The sequence below is a fragment of the Fukomys damarensis genome, unplaced genomic scaffold (genome assembly GCF_012274545.1).
Source record: "Fukomys damarensis isolate Sample0158 unplaced genomic scaffold, DMR_v1.0_HiC HiC_scaffold_17, whole genome shotgun sequence".
NCBI lineage: Eukaryota > Metazoa > Chordata > Mammalia > Rodentia > Bathyergidae > Fukomys > Fukomys damarensis.
In genome coordinates, this window is record NW_022900929.1 from 66,489,043 (window position 1) to 66,496,094 (window position 7,052).

Sequence of the window (7,052 nt, forward strand, 5' to 3'; positions counted from 1 at the left end):
TTTTTTTTTTTTTTTTTTTTTGGTACCAGGGTCGAACTCAGGACCTTGAACTTGCGAGGCAGGCAGCAGAACTACTGAGCTAAATCCCCGGCCCCCTTCATTTCGTTTTTACAGGGCGCGCGCTCACTCCGCGTTCCGCCATTCCTCCCAGAGTGCTCTGCGGCAGAAAAAACCGTTCACAGACGCCGCCAGAGTGTTTAGCGCTGTAGCGTTACTAAGTTTGGCCCTTCCCGGCCACCCTTCACTGCAGACGTCGCTTGGCTGGTTAACCAGGACCTCCTCTGAGGAACGTGGTTTGCTTCGTGCGTTTGAGAGAACGTTTAATAGTTCTCAATTCGCCATGTATTCCAGGCTGAGGAAGGACGTTTTGTTTTATGGGGCCAGTAGGCCGAATACAAAATTAAACATGCAATATAATTTTTAGTTTGCGCTATTCCGGCTGGAAATGGGTCGTTTTGTTTGTTTTGAAACAGGGTCCTGCAGTATATGTAGTTTACTCTGGCCTTGAACTCACGGCGATCCTCCTGCTTCAGCCTCCCACGTGCTGGGATTACAGGACAGCGCCACTTTTTTTTTTTTTTTTTTAAAGAAATAGCACCTCAGGTTCTAATGATATGAATATCGACAACTATATATTGCGATGCTTTTTTTTGGCAGACTAGACTGTGTTAGGCGTTAGTGGCGTCAGTTGGGTTCTGCTCCAACAACTGCGGGGTTCAGGGCCTCTTGTGACGCGATGCAGATCAGGACACCCTGTTTGTATCTTGGAAGTGAAGGTGGAGCCAGAACAGTCAGTGCTAAACCCTATCGAACGCCAAACCTGCACCATCTCACAGTAAACAGACCTCTTCTTCACTCCACTCAGGGTTTGGACTGCCATGTTTTGTTTTTGTGTTTTGGTGCCGGAGATATGAACTTGGGACCTTGCACTTGGGAGGCAGGCGGTGGAACCACTGAGCCAAATCCCCGGCCCCCAGTCTGCATTTGGAACAGAAGAGCTGTGTATGTTTTATCTAAGAAAATTCCTCAGTTTCCCAAAGTCATATCACGTTTCATAATTAAGAACATTGTAAAGGTGGCAGTGGGTTAAATTTTTCAAGTGGCTTTTGCAGTCCCCTTTTGGAAATTCTGTATCTGCTACGTTTTGTCTCGTCACAGCAAATACTTTGAATCGAAAATATAAACGTAGAACATCCAAACGAATCAAAGTAAGGAAACGAAATCAGTTGGAAAAGGGAAGCAAATCTACATGGATAAAATGAGGTTTGTTGCCTTTCTAAATGCAAGCCACTTTTACAAAAAGAGGTCAGAGTTACATATTTCTGTGCCTGCCACAGAAGAAACTTTAAAAGTTTTGAGTTTTTATTTTCAGGAGCTTTCAACTTTTTTTACTGCAGCTCACAATAGAAATGTACCTTATTACCTAATAAGCAAATATAAAGGACACTTAATCTAAAATGAAAGTTTTAAAAACAGTACTTATTGCTCTCTGCAGTGTGTGCTATTTTCTATTTCCTTTTTTTTTTTTAAATGCTTGTATGCCACTGCAGTATAAGGTGAATGTTTTCATGTTTCTGCATGGATGGCTTTTCATTTTTAAATAAAGGAAAAATTCACGTGACAAAATATCCATTTAAAATGTGCTGGAGAAAGGAAGGGAAGAGGAAGGACAAGAAACCATGGCTACCGTGGTCGCTGTTTGCAGAGGTCTAGGGAGGAAGAAGACACTGGGTGACAGCTGCTGTCTGCCTCACAGATCCTGGAACTCCCACGGTGCTATGGAGAAGAGGTTGTTCGCCGTGTAAACAGGTAACCAGTAATGAGAACCTGCCTGTTACAGTGGAAAGTTCTTGTAAGGAGCCTCTTGGAAGTGTATCGTGTGTGGGAAATGTGTGGCTTTTAAGAATGTGCAACTTTTGTTCCAGTTTATTTCTCTGTTTCCTGTATGCATCCATGGAAAGCATATAACAGGTCTTTTTGGGGAGAAACAAATTTCAAAAACAATTGAGAGAGCTCAAATAATGTGGTTTATGCTGTTTACATACAAGGGTCCTGCATGTCTCAAAGACCCTACAGTTTGTAACATCAAATATGAGGAAGGGCTGGGGATTTAGCTCAGTGGTGCCGCTGCCTGCCTCACAAGTGCAAGGTCCTGAGTTTGCTACCAATAAATTCACTTTATAGTAAAAAAATAAGAAAATCAAACGTACAATTCAGTGATATTTAATACATTCACAATGTTCTGCACCACCTATGAAACATTTTTATCCCCTAAAAGAAAGACTCCTGCCCATTAAGTAGTCACTCCCATAGTCCTTGGCAAGGGCCAATTTGCTTCCTCGCTTCCTCTTTTGGCTTTTTTGAAACAGGGTCTTGTATGTGTTCCAGGCTGGCCTAGAAATCACTATGTAGTCCAAGCTGGCCTCATATTTACTGTAGTCCTCCTGCCTCAGCCTCCTGAGTGCTGGGATTATAGGTTTGGCCACTGTGCAAACAAGACCAATCTTCTTTCTGTTTCTATGCTTTTTGTTTTTGTTTATTGAGATATTTCTTAAATGGAAGTATGTGACCTCTTTTGTCTAGTTTTCTTCATTTAGATTTTTTTTTTGAGGTTCACACACATGTATCAGTATTTCACTCCTTTTTATGCTTGAGCAATATTACATTGTTTGTACATATCACAGTAGATTTATTAAGGGCCCAGATATCAAGATGCCTATATGTAATCTAATATTTGGCCTGGGGACACCTGGGTGTCAACAACCACCCAGAGTGAGATTGGGGGTCCTCTCTGGTACATACTCCTGCTAGTCTTCTTAAAGTTTCTGATTGTTACGACAGTTCAGCTAACTTCTGGATCGCTTTTCATACCTGTGGTTTATAACAAACGCTCACAACCAGGCTTGGTAGCACATCCCTATAATCCCAGCTCTTGGGAGTCTGAGGCAGTACGACTGCTGTGAGTTCAAGGCTTGCCTGAACTATGTAGAGAGACACTATCTTAAATAAAACAACTGTTCAAAGCTCACACCTATTTTCCCACAGCCACTGATGTCCAATTTAAACAAGTACCTGCTGATTCTTGGGTTCCCTCCATTACCTGCTCACCACACCCATCTTCCAGATCTAGACCATACTGGAGGCTATATAATTTATTTTAGAATGTTCCAAGTGTCTTTTTTCAGACATAATCATCTGGGAGTAGCCCTTCCTTGCTAATAACCTCACAACACTGGTAAGTGATGGCTTTGCCACTGGAGGGAATAGGGTTCTCTTGTAGCTTAGCTGTGATGCCATCTTGTAGTTGAATGGATGCTTATAATTGGAACCTTTTAGTCTAATCCTGCTGGTTGCCTGCTGCCATCTATGATAAAAAGCAGCACTTCGGGGCTGGGGATTTAGCTCAGTGGTTCTGCCGCCTCTTCACAAGCATAAGGACGTGAGTTCGATCCCCAGTACCAAGGGATGCTCGGGGATAGTTTCATCCAGGTGGCCCAAAGCTATTTCAAGTCCAACCTGTTCAGAATAGGACTTTCTTTCTGCCAACTCCAACCTACCTCCTAAGGATTTTTCATTCTTTAATTTCCTCCTTTTGTCTTTATTTCTGTGAAAGGCTGCCTACCCACTGCTAAATCAGAGGCCTAACAGCCATTCTGGAGAGTTTCCTCTTTAACCTTTACCCTTGTCTGCCTCTCAAATCCAAGTAACCACTAATTTCTTTGCTATTTCTTTCATTCCTCTGCTGCTGAGTAATGACCCTTGACATTTCTCACCAAAACTATCCCAATTGTTTGTCTCTATTTTGTTTTCATATCTTCAGTCTTAAAGTCTTGCATATATCAAAAAGTTCTTTTATATTTTCTCAAACATGATTGATCTGAAGCTCAAACTTGAAATTTTTAAGTGTCCCTGCAGAGCCTGCAGGGTAAATTGAAGATCTCATGTTGCTTACAAGGTAGTCAGACAGTCTGTTTCATGAATCAGCATTTTAAGTGCTTTTCTCAGAAAAATGTTCATTTGTCCTATAGCAGATATAATATCTTCTAGGTTTCTACTTTTTTGGTTTGATGAAAATTTTTATCTTATTTGGTGACTATTTGAGTATTCAATGGAAAGTTGGGAAAGGCTACATAGAAACAATGAGTAAAAGCAAAAGTTTCTGCACAAGTGGATTAACTTTCTAATTATGTATACTTAGAAACCTAAAAAGATGAAATATCAACTGTATAATTAGTGTTATAATAAAAATGACCCTGTTTGTTCAGTTCTCCTTTCTTAGGAAGAGTGTGAGAACTATGAATTCTATATGCCCAAAACTTTGGGCTTTCCTCAGTAACGTGGTTTTTGTGGAGACCTGGCAGCTATGACCATGAATGGTGGCTCCTATCTAGGACATAAGGCTTCCAACCCTGAATGACTCTAGCATATACCCATGTGGGTCTTGGTCTCTTCTACTTCAGCTGTATATTGGAGTGGTCAAAGAAGAAAAACTTCTGGATTGGTGGATTGCTTTAAGAACTCCTACCTAAGAAAAATATCTGGTAATGCCTTCTTTGACATACTGTGCTCCTGTCCTTGCATCTTTTTTAGTAAATTGGTTCCAGGTGAAACCTATTCTGGTTTAGTTTCTAAACTTACAGATGAGCAACATTACATTGCTAAGTATTAAAAAAATAGACTTCAGTTTTTTTTTAACAGCAGTTTTATTTTAATAGCAAAATTGGGAGGAAGACACAGAAATGTCCCATGTGCCACCTGCCCTCACACATGCATAGCCTCCCCCATTGTCAGTATCCCCCCCCCCCATGGGTAATGTGTTAAACTCTGTTGCTAGAGAGCATGGCCCAAGCTACTTTGGAGAATTTTGAAGTATTCCCATTCTATGGCTTTCTGAGTCTCTCAGCCCATTGTACCCATTGACTGGTGCATATGTGGATCCTATGCATAAAAAGAAGTGACCAAAGAGAGCCAAGGTGTAGCCCCAGGCTCATCTATACACAGCTGCCTGCAGTAGCTGTTGTACTATCCCTTTGCGTCAGGTTGGAAGTGGTCATATACAGAACTTCTTTTAGGTATTTGGACAGAAATATGATAACAATATTTTTAAAATTCTCAGTAGTTTATAAATTTAAGAACACTCTGAGAACAGATCTGTAAACTTCATAAGACTTCCAAAACTGGTCCATCTCACACACAAAAAAATGGGGGAATTCTTGTTTTCAGCTGGTTTCTAATATGTGTCTTAATATTCTTGAGTTTCCCATATCCATTTGGATGTTTTCTAAACGCACTCAAACTTTGTACAGAATTTCAGTGGCACAGGAAGATATCAGTTTATGAGAATCCAGGTGTCTGACATATTGGCTATAATGTCTTTTCAAGCTTGATTCTGTTTCCTTTTGTCGTGGTAAATCATTCTGTATGCTCTCCCTTGCTTTCTGGGACCAAAGAGAAGTATCTATCTATTTTGAAATTCATGAATTTACCTCAAGCCCTTCATTTTTATTCAATATGACTAGGTACATTCTAGTTTTCTCCCTCTTCATATTTGTGACCACCGTCTCCATCATCGATGAAACTGGATTGTATAAGTGATATACTTATTTAATCGGTATTCCTATATATAATCAGTTGGTATTGTCAGCACTTCCTCCTTTTGTGCATGGATGAACTACTTACTACACTTAGGCTATGCACACCCATAGTTGGGTCCCTTCAACGTGTATAGGTACCCTTTTCATTCTGGTTTTGAACTACTATGCCAGGAACCCCTCTATGTATCCATCTCATTCTCTTTGGGCTCTGTGATAGTTATTTTTTGGTAACAACTTGCTATATTAAGAGTATTATGGTGTAGATCTATAATGTCCCCCACAAGTCTCATGTGTTTGGAAGGTGATTAGATTATGTAAGGTTGCTACATTCATCAGTGGATTTATCCATTGATGAGCTCAGTAGCTAAATGTGCTGTTGGGAGGTGGGTCACTGGGGACATGACCTAGAAAAGTACATTCTTATCCCCAGCTCTTCCTTTCTCACTGTTTTCTGGCTGCCATGAGTTGAGCACTTTCCCCCTAACATTCTCCTCTGCTATCTTGTTTCTTCCTTGGAACTAGCTAACCATGGACTGAAGCTGTGTGTCAAAATAGACTTCATCTTCTGTAAGTTGTGGGTGTCAGGTATCTTGTCCCAGTCACAAGAAGTAACTATGACAAAGGGATATCCAGATAAACAGTAAAGCTTTGTCTCTGGGCATGTCTGTGGTGGAAGATGCAGTCTCACCCAAGGTGCATGGTTATCATTCAACTAGCTGAGGGCCCAAATAAAACAAAAATGGAGAGGAACAGTGAACCCCACCCCACCCCCGTAGAGCTGAGATAACCTTTGGACTCAAAAAATAGCACTAGTAGCCCCCTAAATTCTCAGATCTTCAGCCTCAAACTGAGAGTTATACCAGACTTCTCTGGTTGTGAGACTTTTGGACTTGGAATGATTCTCTAGCACTCAGACAGCATGTATACATATACATATACACATACATATATGTGTATATGTATACATACACACATGCATATATATATATATATACACACACACACACATACACACACATACATATACATACTCAATAATACAGAGTTTATAGCCCTTACTAATAATATACAGAAATGATTTGGGGACCAGGATTTTAAGGATGAATTTCCTTAATTGGTTTCAGAGTTTATGGAATTGGTTTTCTAATCTGATTACACTAAAAATGCTACAGACTCTTTGAATAGTATAGAAAACATGGCTAGTTCATAGCTTGAACTCTTTATAAAGATACATAAATTATCTATGTTGTATAATACTAAGCAGCTGCTTAAAAAAGAGAAGGAACTTAGCGACTGATATTTCTTATGCCATTCCTCCATGGGGATGCTCTTTTCACTGGACTTGACCCTGAGTCCCATGACAGAAAGTGCTCTTACACGACTGCTCAAGCTCTGATAGCCTTCTTTATGGCTCTGTTTCATTTAATAGTTTAAGGGCCAGGCTATACAGGTAGGGAA

The 7,052-nt window shown here is 40.4% G+C and overlaps 1 pseudogene; it reads left to right on the forward strand.

Moving 5' to 3' along the window:
• Nucleotides 1–1,545: 1,545 nt before the first annotated feature.
• LOC104868012 lies at nucleotides 1,546–2,022 on the forward strand (annotated as a pseudogene).
• Nucleotides 2,023–7,052: the final 5,030 nt, after the last annotated feature.